This window comes from Salarias fasciatus, chromosome 2, assembly GCF_902148845.1.
Source record: "Salarias fasciatus chromosome 2, fSalaFa1.1, whole genome shotgun sequence".
In the NCBI taxonomy this organism is placed as follows: domain Eukaryota; kingdom Metazoa; phylum Chordata; class Actinopteri; order Blenniiformes; family Blenniidae; genus Salarias; species Salarias fasciatus.
In genome coordinates this window covers 15177391-15189758 of record NC_043746.1, presented here as the reverse complement: position 1 = coordinate 15189758, position 12368 = coordinate 15177391, and the positions used below count along the sequence as shown (strand labels likewise).

General features: G+C 42.0%; 1 protein-coding gene across 1 annotated transcript in view; it reads right to left on the bottom strand.

The window, feature by feature from the left end:
• Nucleotides 1-7883, bottom strand: part of ahnak (AHNAK nucleoprotein) — a 31394-nt gene extending 23511 nt beyond the window's left edge. The window contains exons 1-2 of the mRNA XM_030111917.1: nucleotides 7663-7883; nucleotides 767-828 (exon numbers count right to left, since the gene is read on the bottom strand). The gene's annotated coding sequence lies outside the window, so the exon portion shown is untranslated. The remainder of the gene's footprint in view (nucleotides 1-766; nucleotides 829-7662) is intronic.
• Nucleotides 7884-12368: the final 4485 nt, after the last annotated feature.

The window sequence follows — 12368 nt, the reverse complement described above, 5'->3', positions numbered from 1 at the left end:
CAACCAGCCAGTTCTTTATTTATCTACTTTCATTTTCTTCCGTGTAAGTGTTCTACATTTGATGCCTCAAGTATAATTAGTGATCAAAGACATACGAGGAAAATAAAACGGTTGAAATGGACGCATGAACGGAGTAGATTAGATTAAAAGGAAACAAGCAAGTTTGGCAGTCTGTCATATTTTATCATGGCTCGTTATGGGAAGAGGGGAAACGGGGACAAGCAGCCAGACAAAAGCTTCTGTTGACTAAGTGCGACCACAAGGCATTTCAGGATAGCCATCTCTCATACCATGTCACTGGCTGTGTAACGTGTGGGCTATGCCTCCGCTCAGAGGGAATAAATTATCCACAGCTGCCAAAATGCACACACTGAAAACAGTGTGAGCACGGCGCGCTTTTTGACAAGGTTGTTTCATAAGATGGGGTGAGGGGTTCCCGTGAAACAGGTGGTCGCTGGGGGAGGAAGAAGGGGTGCAAAAAAGGAGGCTCGGAGAGAAGAAGCAGCCAAGTGTCAGATTACCACAAGGCAGGCCTTTCACAGCTGAATGGTGGAGGCATGACCTTCCAGGTTCAAAGGCTTTGCATCAAACATTCCAGTAGAGGCTTGGTGTCTGGATGCATACCAGATTGCCTCTCTGACATGACACTGACTAGATAGTCTTGGGACGGGGTGGGTCGTAAGAGAAGTCTTTTTGTTTTTGCTTTATTTAATCCATAACAGATGTGGAATGTAGACTTTGTTGCAGAATGTGTCAGAACGCTTACCTCAGATTGCTCAAGCGCAGCCGAGGGCTTCACTGATGCTTTCGTACTTGAATTGTCGACTTCTGTTTACAGAAAAACAAAGAGAAAAACGCTCTTTACTAAACATGGAATGCTTACATGCTAAAAATAAAAAAATAAATAAATAAAATAATCTGTTCTAAAAATAACATGATGATCTGTTTTGGATGAACAAACAGTAACATTCTCAAAAAAACATCAAGAGCTAGTTAGTGTTGCTTCACGAGGTGCTTCCCTGTATCACACACAAAACCATAAACACAGCTGCAATGTTCAAGGTTTACTTTTGGCGTTTTGCATACAAGATCAATGGAGCGCTCAAGACCATTTGGAGCCTTCTGGTGGCTTCTGATTAACCAACCAGTGGCTGCAGTACTGACCCTTGAAACAAATCAAGTAGAACTCCCCTAAAGTCAATAAACCCAGCTACCTGGTTAGTTTGTCCCTTCCTTCTGGAGATAAACATTCAAGTCAGTACATGAGGGCTGAAATGAGTGTAATAGTAAACCTGGCAACAATAAAAGTCAATTTAGCACTGAAAAACTGTTGTATTCATGGTCTGCGGCGTTCTTCCTTCAACACGCTATAACCAGCCCAGCGTCCTCCAGGTCTTCAGGGGATTAGTGGTTTAAACTGAAGACACATTGTGAAATCAGACCATCTCTTTGTCATTCCCAGTACAAACAGATCCAGACTTTATGTGTGCAGACAGGCAGCTACTGGTGCAAACACGTCGCGCTCAAAATTTCCTCAGACAGGCACACCAACCCCATCATTAGCATCCCCCTCCCCAAAACTCTGTGTTCAATAAACTAAACTGCTCATTACTTTGGAGAAAATTAAGCCAAATAACTATGTTTGTGAAACAGAAATCAGGGTCTAAACAGACTGTTTTTTTTTTTAGGCAGCTGTGTTGTGGTGGAGAGAAAGTGAGTAAACTAGTTAGTTTATGTTCATAACTAACAATAGTGAAGCATATTTGGTAGTAAATAAAAGTTTTGTCTAAGAATGTGCTGTGACAGCTTGCTGTGTGGAAAACGTCTCGTATTAAAGCAGACAGAGAGATAAAGGCCAGTCAGTGTGTGGTTGTCATTATGTTTGTGTGGGGAGAAACAGCAGCTGTGTACACTCTCCAGCTCAAACTCTTTTTACACAGACATATTAATCAGACTGCTCGGTCAGCAGACATCACTGATCTGACTGTTTTTTTTTTCCCCTTAACAAGTAACAATCAAACACGATCTGTGGTGTTTGGAACTTTTTGTGATTTGCTGTAACTCACAAAAGCAACACAGCAAAAATAAGACTGTGAAAGCAGATTTGCATCCTAATGACCTTATGAGATTAAACAAACTGAAAAATAAGAAATTAGTGGTTCCACCTTCTAGTTATAGTTTTGCGAGACCACACACACGCAGTAAGGCAAATGTGGTCACCAACAGTGGGAAAAACAAATAAAAGCACATGCTGTGTGAGTAGAAATGTCACACCGCGGTCCACGGCAGTAATCACGCTGCTCGGCCTCTCTGCTTTGCTTGCAGAGGGAGCTCGGTGCAAAGCCCCACCCAGGCCTTCAGTCGCACACATTCCTTGATAGAGCCGTCAGGCCAGCTGGAAGGGAGCCCAGCCTCTCCCCAATGGTGACTAACTCCAAAGAAATGTCCTCTTTCTCTCTAACTCTAGCCTCATTTCACACCGCCCACCTTTCACTCTGCCCAGTGGTCAGCCCGCCACACCCCCCCAGACCATGCAGGTTTTTGCTCAAATAAGCAAAAACACCGGGCTTAATCACATGTGCATAATCTGCTGAGCATAATAGAGAGAAGTAACACTGGATGTGCTGATTTATTGAGTCACTGTGATAAAAACACGATGACGTTCGTCCTCATTAATTTAGCTGAAGCGCCAAATAGCGCTCATGCTGTGCACTTCGTTCTCACCCCAGGCCCTGTCGTTCTGCTCGCGGGCACATACCTGAACTGTTTGGCTCTCACAGTTGTTATTTAAGTAGGCCACAATATACTGATAAGTGATCAAAGCTTCAGTAAATCTATTATGTTGACTGTCAGCTCTAATAAATTGTGTGAGCAGAAAAATGGAGCAAAAATTGGAGCAGTGTGACTGTGATTACAGTTCGGGCGCAATGGTGCTGGAAGGTGATCAGATCTGATTATGACCAAATGAGAGGAACTCTGAGCAGTAACAAGAAAAAAAAAAGTCACAAATAGTAGCACTGACCAAATCAGTCTTGTTTTTCAAAACAGAAAAGACTCCCTGTTTCCCCTGTCATATATTAGTTTAACACAGCAAGCACAACAAACACAAGAAGGGGCGCAGCAGGCCCCAGCCTTCACTCTTTCCTCAGAAAACACTGATACGACATGCATGTGTGACGCATAAAAAAAGGAATGAGGGTCAAAATCAACAGATTTTTCTGCACTCCATAGTCCACACAGCCCTCAACTAAACCACAAGCACTGCATAAGGCCAGAGCCTGCCCACTGACGCCGACTTGGCCTGCTTCTGATTAAACCATTGTGACTTTGGCAGGAAGTATGTACCAAATGGAAAAACTCAAGAAAACTCTTAAAATCCTCTTTTCTTTGTTTAACGAGATCACAACAACAGTGAATGTGCTGAAAGTTTGGTTAACCTGCACTGATATTCTTGTTCTGGAGTTCAGACTGTTCCTTCTGTAACAACAAAGTTTTTCTGCGTATGAAGCATTAAGTATCAGATATGCAACAGCTCCCTTTATAACTTATTATTCTCTGATACTCTCCTCATAGAGGGAGGATCTCACTTTGCATTTTCTCTCCCATGGGCTCTTACATTTTTTCCATATGTGCAAAGATTTTAAAGGGGAGTTTTTCCTTCCTTCTCAGGAGCCGCATCATAAACTGTTGCTGTTGGAGGCTCCATAAATCCTGTTCAGACAATGTATGTCATACCAAAAAACAAACAAGACCGTTGCCGTGCCTCTTTTTTTTTCTTCCATAAAGGTACAGCAGTAACTTTGTTTTGTAAAATGAAACAAAGCTATTGCTAAAATGAGAAGTAAACATGAGCTGGTGCCCTGGGGGGGGCGGCATTTCTATTGCCAAGAACATTGAGCAACAACAAACTGAACACAGCTCAGTCTCACAAAGAGAAATACAAAATTTTGCAAATTGGAAACTGGTATAACTGGTATTACCAAAGGGAGTGAAAGCAGAAGGGTTTATTCAAGATTTGTGTCTGTCCGCTACAGAATGACATCCATTCATGAAGCAATTAACAGGAAGTTTAAAGGCATGACTGTGTGGTAACCCAAGCACGCATGAATGTATGGGATGCTTTCAGGCATAAGGACCACATCAGAACAATTATTCAAAACTAATATTTAGATAATAGCAGGCTGGAGTGGGGTTGTTTAGAAGAAGACAGTGCAGCATAGAGCGGAGTGCCATCCTTGAGTATCTGGCACCAGATAAAGAAAACCTAAACAAAGCTGAATGTATTTCTGAATTTACATTCCAAGCCCTGCTGCCTGACATTCTGGGCGCCTCACTCCAAATAGAGTTTTGGCAGCAGATGCTGCATGTCACTCCCTGCGCAGCACAACACGACTGTTTATGTGCAGGTAGACTGGTCAATACAGCGACTTCCATGGGAAATCATTGCATTTAAACGCCTTTTTAAAGTAGCAGATGTTTTGGTGAACCTTGGGTGTGAGACCGATTAATGATAAAAGGTTCACTCCCTTTTTTTTATTTTTTTAGTTCCATACTTGCATAAGTTCTCAGCAGCAGTAAACAGTGTTTGAACTGCATCATGTGAATGGGTGTAGCTCACATGGTTGTTGTATGTGACAAGTGATAACTATCACATTTGACTTTCAAAACTTTTTTTTTTTCTCTCGGCAAGGCAGCCAACAACAGTGATAGACGCTGCTCACAGATGACAAGGCTGAAACATTCCAAGCAGCAGTGGATGGGTGAGAAGGGAGTGGCAGCAGGGTGGATTGTCGAGAAAGGCTTTCTGAAATCGCATACTATTGGTGAATGTTTCGAACTATTACAAAACTGAACTGTCTGCTCCTTAATCAAGTAAAAACTACATCCCCTCACCCTCTCTTCTTTTATTTTATTTGCTCCATCCACATTCTTTCCTTTACCAACTCTCCTTCCAACCGCCCACTCAACAAACCCATGAGGAAATGGCAGAGGAAGTGTGTTAGAGACCAGTTTCCTTATGCTTCACACTGGCATGTATGAGTAACATCGAGCCCCTCGTTCATCCTGCCAATCAACAGCGCGAGAGAACATATTAGACCTGGTAGACCGCTGTGATAAATATCTGACACAATCAGGTTAATACTCCTAACAGCCATGAGGCATGCTCCTTCTTTCAGCCCACTGAAGATGCTGTTTGTCACATGAGTGGCAAGCGCAACAAGGTGTGTTTGAGCGCCGCTGTGCACTGCCTGCAGCAATTATGACTTAGCAGAAATTGGCCAATACAGCTTCTTTTTTTTTTTTTCTTTAAATTCCTGTGTGGTTTAGGCAATTCCAAATGTCCTACATTACTGTAGGCGACAACATAATGTAGCCTGTGTACACCACCGCACTTGCAGACGGCGCTAGTTTTAGACAAACAGAATCCGCCCTAAACCAAGATGAGGCCCTGTTAATCAACAAACATTTCAGTTACAGATAGAACCTGCTCTGGATGTTTGAGCGCTTTAAATTTGAATATGGAATGTTTATTTTGCCTGTATGTTTTCACGTCCCTGCCCGAGGCGACAGTCCCGGCATGCCGAATTCAATACTTGGTGACATGCACTCAGCGCTTCACAGCACGTTATCACCGGGTGAGACGTGACTGTTTCTCCATACTGAGAGCACCTCACATAATGCAGCTCCTGTGACAACCAGCTATGCACGGACCTTCAGCCTTGTGTCACCATTCAGACTTCCAGGCAGTCTGCGTCACAGTCAATCACCTTGACGCGAGCAATTTGAGAAATGTTGGACATTTACAGCAGTGGAATGAAATGTGGGTTGAGTTGAGGGTGTAGAAAGTACTGCGCAGCGCGGAGCGGAGCAGGAAGCCGCTTTCCCTGAGCTGAACTTTTGGGTGTGGCATGAGGGAGCAACAGGCAGCTGCATACAGTGAATTTTAACTTCCAACTAAGATTCAAACAAGGATTATGTCTGCTTTTGTTTCATATTAGCTTCTTCCTCTACATATACACATGCTTCATATCGAGAAAAAAAAAAAAACAAGATTACATAATATGATTGTAGTTCAGACCACACCTTAAAAATGTGCAGTTAAAGTTATAAAATCATAAAAGTCCTCAACTTTTTAGTTGCATATTTCCTCTTTCTCCCAATGTGCAAAGTCTTAGCTTCCCCCTCTATGCCTCAAACCTGGTTTCAATTAGCTTGTCTTTCCAAACCACTAAATTCCATTACTCCCCTCCTCTCGCCCGCCCCGCCCATCCCCCCTCACTTACTCACTCCCTGACTCTCTCTCCCTGTCTTCCTCCCTTCTTCTCCCCCGCACGCCCTGGCCACGGGCCCAGGTTAAGAAAACCAAGGTAAAAGAGGCAAAGAAACATCTCTTTGTTTCACAATTCAGAAACAGAAAAGTCTTAAAACACATTGCACAACTCAGAATCAAGCAAGCACTGATCATCTTCAACTTTACAGAGTATCACAAACTGAAAAGGATGTGTTTGTTTGTCAAAAAAGACTTAAACTGTTCCAGCAGATTCCACTGCATCACTCAAAAAGTTTTTCATTGCTGAACAGAAGTGATATTCACGCAGCAGTGAACACGCATGAGAAAAGTTTACAGAAAACTTTTTCTTCAAGCCTGTACGTCCTTGATACCCCATGAAAGACCTTGGGGAAGTACTTAGAGCCTCTGTGAAATGATAGTGTCTTTTTTTTTTTCTTCGCTTTTGTGTGTTTTTTTTTTCTAACTGTAAAAGGGTGTGCCTCAGCGAAGAGACGGAAAAGCAAGGAGGGAGGGAAAAAAAAAGAGGGAGGTGAAGTCGAAGGATCCACACCCAAGTCTGCTGCTGCAGACTCTTATGGGGAAGTACCTTTACTTTTTAAACTCCCAAGTTTTAATGGAGTTTAAAAAAAAAAAAAACATCCAAATGGTAACATGATAACATTATATCACCAGACACACCCAAGTTTCAGTAAATGTGTAGGATAAAAACGTTTCTTGTTTTCTTAAACACTCATGTCACACAGATATCAATGGATTTGATTTCACGCAGTTTTGCTTGAAGTTGCAGTAACATATTTCTTATGATGAAAGTCATTTACCTCTGGTTTACATCTGGAATAACAACAACTGTACAGTGAAAAAGTGAAGTGCGCAACTCCAGTCAGGCCCTGCTGCATTCATGTGGTGGCTGTGGGTACACACCCACTTCTCCTGTCTTGCTCTATTTTAAGTGTATATTTAACTGAATTTCCACACAAAATCACTGGCAACTTCCAGTAGAACCATGCAACAACACACCTAGCACAAAAAAAGTCCCCCAACAGGAAAGTGTTCCTGAATGGCATATAAAAAAAAAAAAAAAAAAAAAAAAAAAAACAATAAAAAGAAAAATCATGAGACACCACTGGAGATAAGTACAGGCAGTAAAACACAAACAAGCCATTGTAATCTTACTACTGATACACACTCTCACTGCTAACACTCTTTATGGCTCAGGAATGCTGGGTAGATAACTCTGACACTTTTGCTTAAACTTTGGCCAAGTCACTTCAAGTGATATGCAGTTTGCCAGCACAGGAAACATTCATCAAGGCAGTTTCAAAAACAACTTTTAGTGAAACAGGAGAAAAGAAAAAGGGTGCATCAGTTACCTGTGCGCAGCCGTAGCGCCCGAGAAGCCTCACACCAGCTTGAGCATCCTGGAAAACTTGTGTCCTTCTCCCCCTGCCCAAGAAAAGCCTTTCGCACTGTCACAACTTTGCAGTCTGAGAGGATTGTGCACTCTTCTTCTACTTCTCGATCAACCAGATTTCCAGGGCGTTTTCTCTCCCCCCTCCCTCCCTCCTCTGAGTTGATTTTAACTTTTTTTTTTTTCTCTGTGTGGCTGCTCCTCTGGGCTGAGCAGAGTGGTTGGACAGGGAGCTGGGTAGGGCTGCTGGCCTGGAGAGGGAGGGGACCTGTGTGAGGGAGTGGTTCCTCTGCAAGCCATAGGACCACCCACTGTCTGACTGAACAGGCTCCTGTGACATGCAACAGAAAAAAGTTCTGCTCAAAGATCGAAGAAAGATACTGAATCTGCAATTAGTTGCTGATAAAGACTTTAATTTGAAAATTATACAATTCAAAAGTGCACATACACATCAAGTCATTCTGAGAGTGGACTGAAAGCTAAACAAAAAAAGTTGTATTTAAAACTTTTTGCCTTCTTTTTGAAATATCTTCTGAGTTTTAACTCTGTAAAACTGCCCATGATAAGCTTTTACTTTGCTTCTCACAAGAACGATGACGTCCACAGAGAGACACACCACAAAATGAATATCATATGATAAACGCTGACATAAACATGCAATTACAGGATTGAAATTTCAGCACACAAACTGACACAAAGTTGTCATTAACAAAATGACTCAGGAGTGAGTCCTTTACTTCTCCGCAGAGCAAACTGTCTGTTTACGAGCCGGGATTTACTGCATTTGGTTGCCGGAACAATGCCCTCCCTGGACTATCGAGCCACTGTTCCTTGATACTTTATCTTTTTAACTTTAATGTGCTTTGCATACTTTTTTCAAGCTCACTTTACAAAGGTTGTGATTTTCATGGACACATGGTCTTTTTTTGACAGCAGCGCGACCGTAATGGTGTCTCGGAAAATGTTTGAGGGATCTTTTATTTTCCTCGAGACTGCTTTGATAACAACTATGGCTGAAATATCTCACGAGTTTTTCACGAAAGTGCATACCTTCACTTTCTTTTCTTCTCAGGATAATTACGCAGGCCCAGCCAAAGAAACTGGTTCACTTCAATGTCAAGCAATGAAAGGTGCAAACAGGTAAATGACACCTTGTAGAGGCAGAAGAGATGACTTGACAAGTTACTGAGGGAGAGTTCGACTGGGTTGTGCCTCAGACAAAATTAGGCTGAACAAATAGATTCAGAAACAGGTTTACAGATGAAGATAATGTGTGGAAGCACAGCTCCACCAACTTAAACTATGCATTAAAAAAGCTGATAATTGACTTTCTTTCTCCAGTGTGCATCAGCGTCGCAAAAGTACTTGAGTACTGCTTAAAAAACACGACCCAACATACATCGGTTTTGCATGTGAGCTTCAGACATTTAAATGGACTCATGGATGTTCCAATACGTGCACGGGCCTCTGCACGTCTTGCACCAGCAGTCCTTGAAAAAGCCTCCTTCATTCCCCAGGTCACACCCATGCTCGGAGAGGTCAGATAGGAAACAACAAGCAGGAGGGAGCGCGCACACCGAGGAAGTTACTGTGTTTCTTCGTGAGGAGCGCACAAAGGAGTGGCGCACACACACGCTTGTACATGCGCTCGCACACACACACATTTCATTATTAAGACGATACACGTGCATGAGTCAAGAAAGCTCAGATTCTGTTCGGGCGCAAAAACTGGGTGCAGTTAAAGAAGACTCACTCGTTTTGCATTCATGTTTATAGTTGTGTGTAATTGTGCACACGCTGAGATGAAAGGAAAGGAGTAATCCCAACCATGCACAAGATAAGCAGAGATCCTGAAGAACTCAGCATGGCGCATAGTATCGCTGCACTCTTTGGATATTTAAAATGGCATTTTAAATAAACGATGTTAAAGGGGTGCAACAAAAAATGTGCCAAACATGAAGCACATTTAATGTGGGATTTTCTTTTTTTTTTTTTTTAAGTATGCTCTGCGATAGAAGGTAAAGAACAGATGTAATTTCAGTTTCAAGACTTCAGTGATCATTTAACTTCATAAAAAAAAAAGAAAGAAGCTCCCTGGAGATTTTTCGATATCAATTTTAACCACAGATGATCTTTTCAGTGTCCCGTACCGCACCTGCAGCTCTGTGCATGTTTGGCCTTTTGATACCGAGGCGTGGCTCGTGTTGTCTTTGGAAGAACAGTTTCATCTTACAGCAGTTTCTGTTTCCAGACAGGCAACTCCTATAATGTGCCTTCATGTAAACAGCAGGGCTTCTCTCCAAATGGTGTGTTGTCCAACAACCTTTCAACAGGCACTGAATGTTTATGGTCACGTAACAACCCAACTTTACAACTCAGGAAGGCCTCAGTCATCCAATTTTACAATTACTCGGTAAAGCCCGTTCTGATTCAGAGACAGCAGGCAGAGACCTTTTATTGTCCTGCATAAAATCCAATTCAAATGCCCTCATGAGTTAAAAGCAAAGATTTTTCAGAGAGCGAGCTTTGCTACAATAAAACTGTGGATTGTGTAAGAAAGAACAGCTAAATATTCAGGACAAGTTTCTCAATATCTTCCAAGTTTTCACAAAGCGAGTTGCGACTCTACTCGTCGCAGCGCTGGGCCTGGTCGATCGAGCTGAATACAAGGATATGTGGGAACGGGTGTGTTTCCTGGTCTTAGGTGTGTCAGTCAGTGTGAACCAGCACAAAATAGCTTGGCACGGACAGCCGTGAGTCACGGCCCTCGACTACAATGAAAACATCGCAGCTCAGACTGCAGAGGGGAGAAAAATCAGAGGATTAGATGGGGATGGACGGCTTGTGCTCATGCGCTCGTGCGTGTGCGTGTGTGTGTGTGTGTGCGGGTGCGTGTGTATGATTAATATCTCCCGCAGGATACGGGAAGTCACATGACACCGGCCTAAGCAAGACTGTGACTTGTGATATGATTAAAGAAAAAATAACACAACACTTAATGACTATTTAAAATCCAGCAGATCTCCTTGAGCAACCTTTTGGCTTGGCCTGCAGCTGCATGAGCCAGATGGGTGTGATTGTCTCAGCAGGTTTAGTCAGACACAGAAGATCTGATGTTTCTCAGTTGCTTCCAAACTCCATTTTCGACCGAAGAAATAAACAAAAAATTCTTGTGTGTTGCAGGGAGAATGTCACAATTATCAAAGCCTACATTCATACAATGCTGTGCAGTGTCTTTGGAAAAAGGCATAATAAAATGACTCATCGGGATGAATTGAAAAAGCATGCATGAAAGGTTTACTCTCAAACATAGGCTATTCAAGAATGTAACTCAGTATTCACTGCTCTTCTTCCTGTCTTTTCTTTTCTTGTCTGTCCACCAAAGGTGAGACTTGTACCATTTTTTTTAAGGTGCTCATGTCAGATTGTGGATATACAAATATATAAACCGAGCATTGCTACACAAAAAATGTGATTTACATAATTCAAAGCATTCTCCTTCCCTGACAGTGGTCTTATCGTTCCTTGAAAAATGCCAATAAACCTTTTAACAGCGTTGTTTGCATTTGAAAAACTTGTCTGAAGCAGACAATAATTGCACAAACCAGATTGTGTGTGGACAGAAGAACTCTTTGTGATGTTTGATTTTTTTTTTTTTTTTTTTTTTCACACTGCAACATTGTCAATATTGTGTCAAGTCTGTTTCCAACCACTGCTGAAGACGCCGCGAGTTAAGTATCGTCAAAGAGGCATTGTCAGGGTGGAAGAATGTAAAGTGATATTTACTACCAATTCAGTCTGTTTTTGATGAATGGAGGCTCTGTTGTGGAATAAGGAGACAAAAAAGGCTGCAGTAAACAAGCAGCACAAACTGTGATCAGCCAAGTGTTTATTTAATTGTTTTGTTTTCATAACAGGGAGTCCAGCTTCTGCTTCCATTTCTTCTTTCATATGTCGTCACAGTTTCAGAACATCACCGAGGAAACATGACAGGAAATACACAGAACGTAGGTGTCAGTGGGCAACATGTGAATCTCAATCATTTCCTGCAGTACAGAGCTTACTGTTTGATACTAATACTAATAATACGTACAGGAAAAAATACAGCAGGAGTCATGTGGGGACACACATTGTGAGTGGAAGACAATAAAACAGAGAAAGCCAACACTTCAGCAGCCACATGAATGAGAGCGGAGAGGAAAAAAACCCCCTTTAAAAGTGAGAAAACGTCGCCACAACCACACTCAGAAGTGGATCGCTATCTGCATCCGCTGAATGAAAAGCAGGAGGAAAAAAAGCGCAAGCACGCAATAAAGCCGACACAGGATGGTAGAGTCTTCAGCAGCAAAGGTGCAGAAGACAGAGGCCAGAGACCAGACTGTCAGACCAAATGAAAACCATTGGTTTTTAATGCCTTACATCAATATTAAAGGAATCAAATTAAGTTGTTGAACACATTACTCTTTCAAAATCCAAAATTGACACAAGTGAAGTCTTCTGCTGTTTTTACTTTGATTGTATAATTTGTGCTTAATAAGGCTGAGAGAGATATCAATGTAGACTCAGGAACAATGAAAATACAGCACTGTATTTTTTTTTTTGACAAATCTGTCATGAAAAGGTGTACTCTGAATAAAAATGGAGGATATATTTCATTTCAAATCAGCA